At 43.5% G+C, this 15,473-nt stretch overlaps 1 protein-coding gene across 6 annotated transcripts in view; it reads right to left on the reverse strand.

The window, feature by feature from the left end:
* The window catches only part of BRD4 (bromodomain containing 4), an 82,774-nt gene extending 77,893 nt beyond the window's left edge, over nt 1–4,881 (reverse strand). For 3 of the 6 annotated variants that reach the window (XM_081230656.1, XM_081230654.1, XM_081230659.1), the window contains exon 1: nt 4,673–4,878. The gene's annotated coding sequence lies outside the window, so the exon portion shown is untranslated. Of the gene's footprint in view, nt 1–4,212; nt 4,260–4,672 lie in introns of those variants that run through there. The other 3 variants (XM_081230653.1, XM_081230655.1, XM_081230658.1) reach the window with 3 other exon arrangements.
* Between the last annotated feature and the right edge of the window lie 10,592 nt (nt 4,882–15,473).

Genomic DNA, 15,473 nt, shown 5'->3' on the forward strand with positions numbered 1-15,473 from the left:
TTAATACAAATGTCCACACAAAAATTTGTATATGAATGTTCATAGCAGTACCATTCACAATACCCAAAAAAGTGGAAACCCAAATATCCATCAACTGAATAAATAAAATGTGACATATCCATCCATACAATGGAATATTACTTAGTTATAAGAGAAATGAAGTACTGATTCACGCTACAGCACAAACCTTAAAAACATTATACCAAGTAAAAGGAGCCAGCCACAAAAGGTTATGTATCGTATGATTCCTGAAATATCCAGAATAGGCAAATTTATAGAGACAGAGTGTAAATCGGTGGTTGCCAGGGATTGGGGGGATGGAACGTGACTGCTAATGAATAGGGATTTCTTTTTGGAGGGATGACAATGTTCTAAAGTTGGTTGTGGTGGTGGCTGCACCACTCTGAACATACTAAAAACCACTGATTTGTACGCTTTAAATTGGTGAACTATCATTTGTGAATTATATCTCAATAAGCCTGTTATAAAAACACTAAAAACAAAAAGATAATAAGATTTTACAATGTTAGTATAATATTCAAAATATAATTTATATTCAATAAATATTTGGAGAGGATGAATACATTAAGAAAGAATATATGTACCACAGAAAATCATTGTGCAAATATCTTTTTGTCTTCCCTTATACACAGTAGAAACTCAGGAACTAATTGTTACAGTGGATTGGCCAATCACATGAAATCAGAATATTAGAAAGGGCTCAATGTTTTTAAACAAACAAACAAAAAACCTTTTTACTGACAAAATGAGATCCACATTAAGAAATGGTACCCATACTTGTTTATTACCCACTTCAACTTCCTCTTAAAATACTTTTCCCAGGTCAGGACTGACCCACAGCCCAAACCCACTCACCACATTTCAAACTGCTAAGTGGGAGACGCACAGCAGACAGTGCACAGAAGCAACTGCATGCCATGCTGCTTGGACTATTAGTAAGTTTACTGCAATTAGGGACCTTAACATTACCTTAGCTAAAATTCACGTCTCCTGGGCTTCCTTGGTGGCTCAGTGGTTAAGAATCTGCCTGCCGGGCCTCCCTGGTGGCGCAGTGGTTGAGAGTCCGCCTGCCGATGCGGGGGATACGGGTTCGTGCCCCGGTCCGGGAGGATCCCGTATGCCGCGGAGCGGCTGGGCCCGTGGGCCATGGCCGCTGAGCCTGCGCGTCCGGAGCCTGTGCTCCGCAATGGGAGAGGCCACAACAGTGGGAGGCCCGCATACCGCAAAAAAAAAAAAAAAAAAGAATCTGCCTGCCAATGCAGGCGACACAGGTTCGAGCCCTGGTCCAGGAAGATCCCACATGCCGCGGAGCAACTAAGCCCGTGCACCACAACTACTGAGCCTGTGCTCTAGAGCCCTCGAGCCACAACTACTGAGCCTGCATGCCTAGAGCCCGTGCTCCGCAACGAAAAGCCACCGCAACGAGAAGCCCGTGCACCACAATGAAGAGTAGCCCCCGCTCGCTGCAACTAGAGAATGCCCACGCACAGCAGCAACCAGTGCAGCCAAAAATAAATAAATAAAATAAATAAATTTTTAAAATTCACGTCTCCTGTAAGTCACTACTGACCAATTATGCCCACTGTTAATATTTTACTGATTTAAAAGGAATTACTTGCACTTGGTATTATGGGCATGTCAAATTCTTCCTAAATTATCTCTCCAGTTTATTCACTCAAGGAATATTTTAGCTGCTCTTCTAAGGTGCTGAGAATACACTAGCGAATAAAAATAGACAAAGCCAAGCAAACAAAACCCTGCCCTCACGGAACTTACAGTCTAGTAAAAAAAATAATATTAATTTAAGGAAATCTTGTTTTTTACAAACTCGTGTCTTATGAATTAAATAAAATGCCAGCATCAGCAAAGAATCCCCACAATTCTCACCTTGCAAATGTTGTCTTTTCAAAACACTAAAAATCACAAAGATTTATTAAACATTAATAGAAACAATGAAACTGTTCTCAATGACAAGCTTTTCTCTCCTTTTTATAGATTTGCCAGGAACATAAAGACAAACGTGTCAACTTTACGATTCTATTCAAAATCAGAATTTGAAACATTTCACATCCACACAATCGTTACAGATGACGACAGCGGGTTGTCAGAGCAGATTTAACAGCCCAGGGTCTTCAAATCATTGATACGAAATTGTTTTTACTGAAAGTTAAAAAAAAAAAACAAAAAACCCTCCAATCTCCTTCCAGAATTCATAAATCTCAAGTCATTCAATAACCTGAATTGTGTAACATGAAAATACTGCATCCCCTCCACCTCCAAAAGCAAAAGTGCAACTTAGTACAAAGATCACAACAACTGGCCCAAAAAGGTAACTTTTGGAAACAAAGTCTAAATTCCTCTAAACAATTCAATAATTTAGTGGAAATTTTACAAAGTGGCCAATGATTCTCTTGCAATTCTTAGGTAATTTTTTTTCTCATCTCTATCCCAGGAAGGGAAGGTAACCACATAGACACTTGAGAACAGCCAACCCATCCTTAAAATGCAGCCACTGGGCCTCCCTGGTGGCGCAGTGGTTGAGAGTCCGCCTGCCGATGCAGGGGACACGGGTTCGTGCCCCGGTCCGGGAGGATCCCATATGCCGTGGAGCGGCTGGGCCCGTGAGCCATGGCCGCTGAGCCTGCGCGTCCGGAGCCTGTGCTCCGCAACGGGAGAGGCCACAACAGTGAGAGGCCCGCGTACCACAAAAAAAAAGAAAAAAAGAAAAAAAAAATGCAGCCACTTTCATGTTCTAACTTTCACCTGTAGGCAAAATTCCTTATCTTCAGCAACTGGCTGGGGCTGAATTCTAGTAAGATTCACACATGTGGGCTCATCTCCTCAGGTTAAGACCAACTAAGACCATCTTAAGAGACTCACTCACTCCACAGCTTGAGCCCTTAGATACTTCGTTTCCTACTAAGGTTATGGGATAGAGTAGATAACAGGGGAACAATGCACTGTTTTAGATCAGGCTTTTCTCGATTTGGTCGAGGGAAATCATCGGAGAGGTTTATTTTCCCCAGGCTGAAGATTTGGGGGAGAAGGGGTCAGTTATCTACAATGCCTTGGGGGAAAGATAAATCCCATCCAAATTAAACCGAAAATAATGTTTTATCATATTACTGGAAAAGTCATAAAATAGACTGTGCCATCCAAGAACTTCTCGAAACTGGTAACATATTCATAAATCCTACTGGGTATCGCTTTCTTTACAACCTCCAAGGACTAAATTCCAAGAACTAACAATTTAAGGAACCTGACAGCCCCATTCATAAAAATCTCCCAAACATTATTACAGGACCAAAGAGCCACTGGCTTAGAGGTACACTGAGACGGTTTCTGTAAACACGAACAGGTAGAGCCCTCTCGAAGGTAAGCAAAGACACTTCAATTCTCATTCACTTCTCCAAGAGGTCACTTCTTGCATCCAGCACACACACAGAAAGTAACCCAAGGGCCAAGACCATACACCGCACGAGGCTGCACAAAACATTAAATGAGTAAACAAACAAAAACAACACTTCAGAAAACAATGCGTGATCTTGAATAAAAGAGAGGTCAGTCACTCAGCAAAAGAACATGACTCATCCACGGGCCTGAACAGAAGTATTTATACTGCCCACTACACCAAAGTGGGATTTCCCATCTTCATCCAAGGCTGGGCCTTAGGAGTATCTCAGTCGGGTGAAGTGTTATTTCCGTTTTGGAGGGGGGGTCATTTTATTTCGCTGAATCACAACTCCCCCACATCCCCACCCCATACCACCACCACGCACAAGACTGCAAATAGACGCGACCGTGGCAAGGACGCCAGCAAGCACCGACCGAGCAAAACAAAGCGCCCAGTGAGGGGCTGCCAGGATACGAGTGGGTGGGTAAAGGGGGCCAGGCTCGCCCCTCAGAGCACCGCTCCCGCCCCCAAGAGCCTGTCTCCGGGCAGGTGTGCAGCGGCAGCCTCCTCCCTCCACCTGGGGACCAGCCCCGTTCTCTGCAGAGCTCCGGGGACAGCCCGGAAGATGAGGAAATGAGGGCGGGGGCGCGCTGCCCCGGCCTGGACAAGAGGACCAAGGCACCAGGGAGCGCATTGGGCCCGCCCCACGTGAGCGCCCGGGCCGGGGCCAAGCCCACCCCGGGGACTACGGCCGGGGACAGCGGCGCCTGTGACCACCACGCCGGGCCCGGACTTACCGGGGCCAGGCGCGCCGCGGAGTCCGCGGCGGCCGCTGCCGCTTCCTCCTCCTCCTCCTCACTTGACAAAATGGCGGCGACAGGAAGTGCCGGGCGCCTCGGCCCGCCCCCCGCCCGCCCCCGGCCACCCGCCCCGCCGCTGCGCCCGCGCCCCCCGCCCGCGCCCCTGCCCTGCAGCCCTGCCGGAGCTGGGGGGCTGCGGCGCCAACGGCGGGGCGCCCACGAGCCGCCCTGCCACCAACGGCGCAGGCGGCCCTGGCCCGGCGCGAACGGCGCGGGGACGCGGGAGGCCCGCAGGCCCGAGCCCGCGTCGCCCCGGCCTCCCCGCCCCCGCGCCGCGCCGATGGCGTAGGTGCTGGCGCACCGGTCCCATTACGCAATGCAGGTTACGCGGGCCGCGCCGCGGAGCTCCGCCGGCTGCCCCGCGCCGTCCGCCGCCCCGAAGGGCACCGGTCCTCACCTGAGACGCTAGGCCGCACGCCGCCCCCGCCGGCCGCCAGCCGCCGCCGCCCCCTCCTCTTCGGGCTGCCTGCGCGGCGCCGGGGCCCGCCCGCCGCTCCGCCGCGCTCACAGGCCCCGCTTGCCCGCGGGCACTGTCGGCAGCCGCCGCTGCCGCAGCCACCGCTTCGGCTCCTCGGTTGCGGGAGAGCAGAACAAACAGCCCTACCGCCGCCGCCGCCGCCGCCAGCGCACTGATGTCACCGCGCACGCTGCGCGCGCGGTCACTGGCTGTCGCCGCCCGGCGTGCGCGCTCGAGACCGTGCCAGGCGAGAGCGAGCTCAAGAGAGCTGGCGGCCGGGAGGTGAGTGGAGAAAGCCGGTGCTCGCGGCCAGCGGGAAGATGAGAACCCCCCTCAGACCAAGGGTGGGGACTGAGGAGAGATCTTGCAGACCCGAGGGAGGGGACCACGTCGTCGGACAGAAGGGACACCGCAGACCGAGGGAGGAGACACCTCAGAGGGAGGGGACCCCGCAGACCGAGAGGGGAGACACGTCAGACTGAGTGAGGGGGTCGACCTACAGACTGAGGGACGGGACCGAGGGAGACTGAAAATTGGGCCTGAGGGAAAAGATCTGAAGGCAGAGGGAGACGTCCACAAATTTAGAAAGGGACTGATGATAGACCCTCAAAGAGAAGGAGGACAGTGAGGAGAGACACTGTCTGAGGGAGGCCGTGCTGAGGGGAGGCTGAAGGGTGTTGAAGGAGGCTGGAGTGGGGCGGTGCTGGAACGTTAAGGGAGAGAGCTGCGATGGGGGCGCTGGTGTGAGGGAAAGGAGGTGAGAGGAGGCTGTTAGCAAGGCTGGGGAGGTATCTTTCTTGGTTGGCTGGCCAGCCACTGGGGTCTAAAGACTGGAAGGTGCTGGACTTCGTGCCTAGGGCACTCTCCCTCCAGTTGTCCCCCAGCTGACCTCCTTCTCATCCTTAAGATTCAAACCACAAGCCAGCTCCATAAAACGAAGAGATTAGGCTTAGGTTGCTTACAGTTTAAAATGATAATCCTGTTAAATTTTTCAAATGGGGAACCATAACCTCCTTTCCCCTTTTGCCCTTATCGTCACTCTTTTAGCATTTTAAGTCCCATCTTTTAAAAATAGCAAGCTCAGTTCTTCTAAAAAGTCCAGGTAATTAAAAAAATTCCTGATGGTCCCTTCTTTCAGAACATATTGATACACTAGGATAGCAGTCAAATAGTTTTGTCTCTATCATGGTTTGCTCGCTCTTCACTAAGGGCAATCATAAACTACTGATAGGTCCTGGGCAAACTAAAGACTTACTTTTACCCTTTACTTAATTTATTTATTTATGGCTGCGTTGGGTCCTCGTTGCTGCGCGCGGGGGCTGCTCTTCATTGTGGTGCACGGGCTTCTCATTGCGGTGGCTTCTCTTGTTGCAGAGCAGGGGCTCTAGGCACGTGGGCTTTAGTAGTTGTGGCACGCGGGCTCAGTGGTTGTGGCTCCTGGACTCTAGAGCGCAGGCTCAGTAGTTGTGCTGCACGGGCTTAGTTGCTTCTCGGCATGTGGGATCTTCCCGGACGAGGGATTGAACCCATGTCTCCTGAATTAGCAGGAGGATTCTTAACCGCTGCACCATCAGGGAAGTCCCAAGAAGGTATCCATATAAAGCTGAGCTTACCCATAGTCGTCTTGTTGCATTATCTACTTAATTTATTGTTTTTGCTGAAAATAAATGTTTTGGGAAGCATTTGGAGCTGCCAGTTTGCAAGTCACATAATAAAATCTTTTGTCACACTTCATTTTAGACAACGCCATAATACCTAGTTGATTTACTGGACCCAACTAAAGGGCTTTTGGCTATGGCTAGAAGTCAGATCCAACCTGAAGAGAATTTGCAAGCTGTAAAGGCAGTTCCAAAAGCTTTCTCCAAAAATCTTGTAGGACAACAATGTCTCATTCTTTTTATCTTCCATAATGCATATCCTAACTCCTCACAGACAGCTCAAACTTCGAAAATGTTTATCCAGGGAATTCCCTGGCTGTCCAGTGGTTAGGACTCCAAGCTTTCACTGCCGAAGGCGTGGGTTCAATCCCTGGTGGAGGAACTACAATCCCACATGCCACGTGGCATGGCCAAAAAAAAAAACAACAAAGAATGAAACATGAAGTACATAATATATTTCTGGCTTGTTTTAAATATATATTATTTATTTTTTATTTTTTTTTTATTTATTTTTTTTTTTTGTTACGTGGGCCTCTCACTGTTGTGGCCTCTCCCCTTGCGGAGCACAGGCTCCGGACGCACAGGCCCAGAGGCCATGGCTCACGGGCCTAGCCGCTCCGCGGCATGTGGGATCTTCCCAGACCGGGGCACGAACCCGTGTCCCCTGCATCGGCAGGCGGACTCTCAACCACTGCGCCACCAGGGAAGCCCTATATTATTTATTTTTAACGAAGTACTACGTGAAATAATTTAAATTGAACAATACAAAAGAATATAGCAGAAAAAGTGTCCCTCTTCATTCTTCCCCTCCCCCACCAGAGTAATCACTGTTATCACTTTGATGTGTTTAGACCTGTGCTGTCTGATATGATAGCCACATGTGGCTATTGAATGCTTGAAATGTAGCTGGCCCAAGTTGAGATGTGCTTTAAGTGTGTGAAATACACTTTGTACTTCAAAGATATAGTATGAAAAACATGTAAACTATCTCGCTATTAACTTTTTATATTGATTACATGTTGAAATAATTTTTTATACATTGAGTTAAATAAAATATATTATTAAATTTAATTTTACCTGTTTTTACATTTTTAACATGGCTACTAGAAAATATAAAATTACAGATATGGCTTACAATGTATTTCTGTTGGACAGCACTAGTCTAGTCTATGCAGCAGTATATCTACATATTGAAATAGTTGTGTTATAAAACAAAAGACATCATTCTGTACTTGTTAATTTGTAGTATGCTTTTTTCATTTACTACATCTTGGAAGTCACTCCACATGACTACTTGGAGATCTGCCTAATTGGGAGATAACTTGGAGAGAATATACAGTATTGTTATCTGGTATGGATATATCATAATTTATTTTACCACTCTCCTATTATGTACATTTAATTCATTTCCAGTTTTTCCATCATAATAATCAGTACTACAGTGAGCATTCTTCTGCATTTCTCATTTTCTTTTCATACTTTTCAGTATTTTTACAGGTTAAAAAAATTATATAGTGTTTTCTTGAAAGCAAGGGTAAATTTATATAGCATGATGAGCTTTGGAAAACCTGGAGGTGTTTGATTTGCTATGGCTTGAATCCATGCCCACTTTCCAATGAGAACTTGCCCATGAAGTTACTATAAATTCTGGAATTTACAGTTAGGTTCTAGAGACCGTGAGTAACCCAAGATCACACATTTACAGTTTAGAACTCATATCTTCTGACGCCATGAAGACTGCCTTCTCTAACCCAGAAATCGACATTTTTTGTTTGTTTGTTTGTTTGGCCTTGCCACTCAGCTTAAGGGATCCTAGTTCCCCAACCAGGGATAGAACCCGCCCCCCACCATGGAAGGGCAGAGTCCCAACAACTGGACCACCAGGGAATTCCCAACAAATTTTGTCTGTAAAGAGCCAGGTAGTCAATATTTAGGTTTTATGGGCAATACAATCTCTATAACATTGCCAATCTTTGTCACTGTCATTGTAGTACAAAAGCAGCCATAATTAATGTGTAAATGAATGGGTGTGGCTGTGTTCCAATGAAACTTTATGGATACTAAAATTAGAATTTCATGTAAATTTCAGAAGTCACAAAATATTGTTCTTTGGGGTTTTTTTTTCAACCTTTGAAAACTATAAAAACCATTCTTAGCTGGAAGGCTGTGCAAAAACAGACAGCAGGCCAGATTTGTCCCATAGGCAGTAGTTTGCTGATCCCTGCTCTAGAACCTCAAGTGTAGAGAAATGGAAATTTCTTTACCATTATGCAGAAGTTATTCTGCTTACAACTTTTTTTTTTTTTTTTTTTGCTTACAACTTTTTTTAATTAATAGTTTTGGGGGAGCAGTTTTAGATTTACCTTAACATTGAGTAGAAAGTACAGAGTTCCCTTACACCCCCTCACTTCTCCCATCTTGCAGAGTGTGGTACATTGGTTAGAAATGATGGGCCAATATACATTATTATTAACTAAAGTCCATAGTTTGCATTAGGGTTCACTTTTCATGTTGTACATCCTATGGGTTTTGACAAATGTGTGACACATATTGATCATTATGTTTGCCAATATTTAACTCATAAGCTAGCTAAGAACAAAAATAAGCTTCAGAATAAAGCACTACAATTCTGTCAGCCACAAATAGGTAGGTACAACATGGCTGTAAGGGTCATTTTGGTTTCTGCTACTTCATTAACATTTACTTTGCTGTGTTTTTGCTTAGTTTCAAAGTGTTTTACAAATATCATTCACTATCACACTTAAAATAATGAGAGTGCTGGAAGACCTAGTGTGAAGAGCCATACGATTGCAATTTTAAAAAGGCAGTGTTTTTTTTAAGAAAAGTTTCAAAGTGGAAAGAAAATGCAAATGTTACACATGGGATAAAAGTAGCCAAGAGGAAGGAGTCAGGAAGTCAAAGAAGGAATGATAGTAGGAGCTCTTATATACTGCTCGGTTGGTTCAATCATTTTAGAATACAGGTTGGCCTAGTCTGGTGAAGTTGAAGCTCTGCACACTCTACGGCCCGCTAATTCCAGTCCACGGAAACTCTCAATGACACACTTAAGAAAGTTCAGCATAGCGCTCTTCCTAAAAGCCCACGCTGAAAACAACCCAAATGTCCACCTGGTAGAATGAATAGATTGTAGTATAATGAAAATGAACAAATCACAGCCACACACAACAACACAGATGAAACTTACATACATAATGGGAAAACCAAAGAAGCAAGGCATACATGATTCCATTTCTATGTTGATTTCTAAAACATAAAAATAGACTGAGGTTTTTAGGGAAATAAAACTATACAGTTTCCTGTTGCCTGAGGAGGTCTGAGCTGAGGATCCATCATCATGAAGTCCTCTGTGGAGTTAGGAGGACCGCTGCTTCTGCTTATTTCTTTTATTTGGTTGTGTTCTGGGCAAGAGCCAGTGGAGGTGTGGGGACTATAAAGAAAAACAAGCAGGTAATTACCACTGGTCACTTGAGAGAGTGATCAGGAAGGGATGAGGAGAATGGTGTGGGTGGCCAGTTTCTGAGGTATAGTGGTATTCTGTTTCTTTTTAAAATTTATTTTCCAAATTGAAGACCTGGCATGGCTCTGCTGATTCACGTGTGTGTGTGTGGTGGGGGGGGTGGTAAAAAACACAATGTGAGATCTACCCTCTTAAACTGTTAAGTGTACAGTACTATTAGCTATAAGCACACTGTTGAGTGTTGAACAGCTGGTTTTTTTCATCTTACATGACTGGAACGTATTCTGCTTCCTGACTGTTCATTTGACTGTGCATTCACTCTACTATATGTTTTATGCATATTTGTATTATATTTTAATTTTTTTAGGGATAAAAAAGAATGAATCATATAAACAAGGAAAACTGTGCCTAAGTGAAGGGAACTGAACAGAAAAGGCTAATGATGAAGTTGACATGGACAAACTTCTGACTGTATGGCCAGGAAATGAGCAGCATTGCAAGATACCTTCTACTTTAAGACTCACACAGAAGGCTGGCAATTTGAAAGCTTAGAGGCTAAGCATGGTGGAAAGTGTTCCTGATAAAATTCCGGTGATGAGCCACTAATGGTCCCAGGGATTCAAGCCCTTATGGAATCATCATGGCATCAAAATGAATGACAATGGGTCACGTGAGGTTGCTCCAGCTGCTAAAAAATTATCTTCAGCATTTACTGAACAGAAAAGGTTTCTTGCCTTGACAGATCTTCACTATAGTTGAAACCAGCCTATTTTGGTGGAGGATGCCTGATAGAATTTATTTCAGCAAAGACTTCATGTGGGAATAACCTGGTCTCATTGGTGTAAGTACAAGTCAGGACTGAAAGCTTACATCTCTTTTATTCCTTTCATCTTCAAGACAAATGGGCTGAAGAAGCAGTTTCTTGGAATCTAATACTTTTATAAGAAGAGCATCTGTATCTAGATTTATACTAGTATTGTCTGGTAGCCAGCTTTCAAAAATGATTGATTACCCTTCTGTAATCTCCTCCTTTTGTGGTCTGGACCTAGTCACTTGTTGATAACAAAGAGATTATGGCAAACAAACAAAAAAAAGATTATGGCAAAAGTGATGGGATGTCACTTTCATGATTAGGTTACAAAAGACTGACTTTCATCCAGCTGGACTCTCTTTTGCCTTCTCAGTTTGCATATTTTGATGAAGCTAGCTGCCATGTAGGTGAGGCCCAAGGAACTGAACGTAGCTTCTGGTTAATGCCAGCAAGGGACTAAAGCCCTCTATCCAACAGCTGCAAGGAACTTAGTTCTGCCGGCAAACACAATAACATTGAAAGTAGATCCTTCCATAATCAAGCCTTCAGATGAGACCACAGCCTTGGCCAACACTTTGATTGCAGCCTTGCAATTCCAGCTAAGCCACACCTGACTCCCAGAAATTGTGAAATAATAAGTGTGCTTTAATTTTAAGACACTAAATTTTGGAGTACATTGTTATGTGGCAATAGATAACTAATAACATACATCCTGGGACCAAATATACCCTTTCCCTAGGGAAGACATATTTCAGCCTTAGTGGGGTTGATGAATAGTGTGGCAAGCAAATTCTTCCTTCTCCCAAAATATCCCCTTTGTTCCTCTGGTTTTGCATTGTTAAACTAGACAAAGTATATTTCAAATACTGGGGAATATTGTGGTCTTAGTTCTTTTGAGACAAACAGTATTGTCATTTAAATTATCTTCCAATTGGAAGGAATTAGGAACTTATGTCTCTCTAAGGAGGCTATAGGTTTCCTTATGCAGACTATTGTAGTAAACAGTTCACACATTCTGTTACCCTGAAGTTAGTCATTGGCTCTTGGGGGTTACCTCTAGAGAGGAATTCTTTCAAAAATAATTTCATGACAGCAAATAAGGGAAATTCATGATACACTTGTGAGCTCTCTATCTTCACTCCTATTTAGAGAAATGCTCCCAAATCTTTGTAGGCATCTAAGAAGCTAAAATCCCCAGGCATTTCTCATGGGACAAGTTGAAGATCTGTCCTGAGTGGGTATCTGTGGGCAGGTTACTGAGCAAAAGACTTGATACATGCATCCACAATGCCTACGCCCTGCAGGCACTCAATACTCAATATGTTGACCTGTTACTCATAAAGTTAGATTCCCAAAAGAAGATGTTATGTACTTTATGTTCTTTATTTAAAGAATCCAGCTTAAATGGATTGGCTGGAATTAGAGTAACTACAGGAACATAGACAAATGGTCTTCCACATAAACTTAAAGGAATTCACAGTTAGGAGAATGATTACTAAGGATATAAGTAACTTTTTAAAAAAATGTTGGGAATTCCTGGCGGTCCAGTGGTTAGGGCTTGGCGCTTTCACTGCTGAGGGCCCGGGTTCGATCCCTGGTTGGGGAACTAAGATCCCACAAGCCATGTGGCACAGCCAAAAAAAAGTTACAGGGATGCCAACACTGTAGTGGGAGTTCTAGCCAGAGCGATCAGGCAAGAAAAAGATATAAAGGCATCCATATAGGAAAGGAAGAAGTAAAACTATCTCTATTCACAGAAGACATGATCTTATACATGGGAACTACAAAAGGATGGACCAAAAAAACCTTTCAGGGCTATTAAGCAAATTCAGCTAAGTTGCAGAATACAAGATCACACAAAAATCAGTTGTATTTCTATACACTAACAATGAACAATCCAAAAATGAAATTAAGAAAACAATTCCAGGGAATTCCTGGTGGTTGAGTGGTTAGGACTTGGTGCTTTCACTGCTGTGGCCCTGGGTAAAATTTACAGAAAGAAAATTCCATTTACAATTGCATCAAAAGAATACTTACAAGTACATTTGACAAAGTAAGTGCAGAAGTTATACACTGAAAACTACAACACTGCTTAAACAAGTTAAAGAATAATTAAATAGTGGAGGGACTTTCCTGGTTGTGGTGCAATGGTTAAGATCCCACGCTCCCATTGCAGGGGGCCCAGGTTCAATCCCTGGTCGAGGAACTAGATCCCACATGCATGCCACAACTAAGGAGCCCGTCTGCTGCAACTAAGACCTGGTGCAACCAAATTAATTAATTAAATAAAAAGAAATAGTAGAAAGACATCCATGCTCATGAATTGGAAACCTTAATATTTTTTAAATGGCAGTACTCTCCAAATTGATCTATAGATTCAACATAATTCCTACCAGAATATCAGCTGACTTCTTTGTAGAAAATAAGATAACCCTAAAATTAATATGGAAATTCAAGGGACCCAGAATAACCAAAACTGTCTTGAAAAAGAGGAAGAAAATTGGAACATTCACACTTCCCAATTCCAAATCTTACTATAAATCTACTGTGTGGTATTGGCATAAGGATAGATATATAGAGCAAAAGAATAGAATTGGAAGTACAGAAATAAACCCATGTAGCTATGGGCAACTGACTTTTGACAAAGGTGCCAAGACCATTCAATGGGGAAAGACGTCTCTTTGACAAATGATGCTGAGACAACTGGATAATCACATGGAATAGAATGACGTTCAACCCTTACTTCACACCATATACAAAAATTAACTCAAAATAGACCATAGACCTAAATATAAGGGCTAAAACCATAAAACTCTTAGAAGAAAACGTAGGGGTAAATCTTCACAGCTTTGGATTTGGCAATGATTTCTTACATATGACACCCAAAGTACAAGCAACAGAGAAAAAAGATAAATTAGGACTGAACCAAAAACAAAACAATTTTTTTGCATCAAAAGGCACTATGAAGAGAGTGAAAAGACAGCCCACAGAATGGAAAACAATATTTGCAAATCATATCTCTGATAAGTGTTTAGTATCCAGAACATATAAAGAAATCCTACAACTTAAGAAGACAGGGACTTCCCAGGTGGCACAGTGGGTAAGAATCCGCCTGCCAATGCAGGGGACATGGGTTTGAGCCCTGGTCCGGGAAGATCCCACATACTGCAGAGCAACTAAGCCCATGCGCCACAACTACTGAGCCTGCACTCTAGAGCCTGTGAGCCACAACTACTGAGCCCACAAGCTACAGCTACTGAAGCCCGTGTGCCTAGAGCCCATGCTCTGCAACAAGAGAATCCACCACAATGAGAAGCACGTGCACTGCAACTAAGAGTAGCCCCCGCTCGCCACAACTAGAGAAGGCCCACGTGCAGCAACGAAGACCCAACACAGCCAAAAATAAATAAATAAATAAATTAATTAATTAATTAAAAAACCCAAAACCCACAATGAGGGAAGTCCCTGGCAGGCCAGTGGTTAGGACTCTGCACTTTCAGGGCCATGGGCCCAGGCTCAATCCTTGGATGGGGTAACTAAGATCCCACAAGCTGCGTGATGTTGCCAAAAGAAAAACAAAACAAAACAAAGGAAAAGAACCCCACAATGAGATAAGAGGTACCACTTCACACCTACTAAGATGGCTAGAATCAAACAAGAAGAAGAAGAAAAGGAAAATAAACGTTGGTAAGGATGTGGAGAAATTGGAACCCTTGCAAATTGCTGATGGGAATGTAAAATGGTGCAGCTGTTGTGGAAGCATTTGGTGGTTCCTCAAAATTTTAAACATAAGAATTACCATATGACCCAATAATTTTACTCCTAGGTAAATACCCCAAAGAATTGAAAATAGGTACTCAGATACTTGTTCATGAATGTTCCTAGAAACACTATTCATAATAGTCAGAAGGTAGAAACAACTCAAATGTCTATTATTGGATAATTGGATAAATAAATGTAGTATATATATATATATACAATGGAATATTCAGCCATATAAAGGAATGAAGTACTGATATAGGCTACAACATGGAGGAACCTCAAAAACATTATGCTTAGTGAAGAAGCCAGACTGAAAATGTCATGTATAGGTTTCCTTTATATGAAACAACCAGAATTGATAAATCCAGAGACAGAAAGCAGATTAGTGGTTGTCAGCAGACTGGGGAGGAGGAGTGGGAGTGACTATTGATGGGTAAGGAGTTTCCTTTAAGGGTGAGGGAAATGTCTTGGAACCAGTTATAGGTGATGGTTGCACAACTTTGTGAGTGTACCAAATGCCATGGCATTGTCTGCTTTAAAATGGTTAATGGCCCATTTTGTTACTTGAATTTTACCTCTTAGGAAAAAAAAAAAACTGTTGAGCTTAGAAACCACTTTTTCAGTAGTGCCAAGTATTTATTATCTCACTTAATTCTGATAACCAACTCTGTGAGAATGGATAGATTGCCCCCTACCCCACCATATTCATATTGTCCCCCAAACTGAATTCCTATATATATATATATATATATATATATATATATATATAAAGTATATACTCAACCACATAGTGTTTTTGAGAGGAGGTACATACCAACTAAACCTCACAGGCCTCACAGTGTCCTTATACAAGATAAAGGAAGTGGCCCAATGCTAAAAGGCTCTTCTACTGTTAGTGCTGAAATTCTACTTCAACTCTACTGTGCCTGTCTAATCACTACCGGCTGCACTTCTGGTGAGCAAAGATCACTTTCAGCAGTAGAAATGATTTCTTTATGGTCCAAAGTCTAAGTGAAGAGGATTTACTAATAC

This window comes from Mesoplodon bidens, assembly GCF_964165515.1.
Source record: "Mesoplodon bidens genome assembly, chromosome: 4".
NCBI classification, from domain to species: Eukaryota; Metazoa; Chordata; class Mammalia; order Artiodactyla; family Ziphiidae; genus Mesoplodon; species Mesoplodon bidens.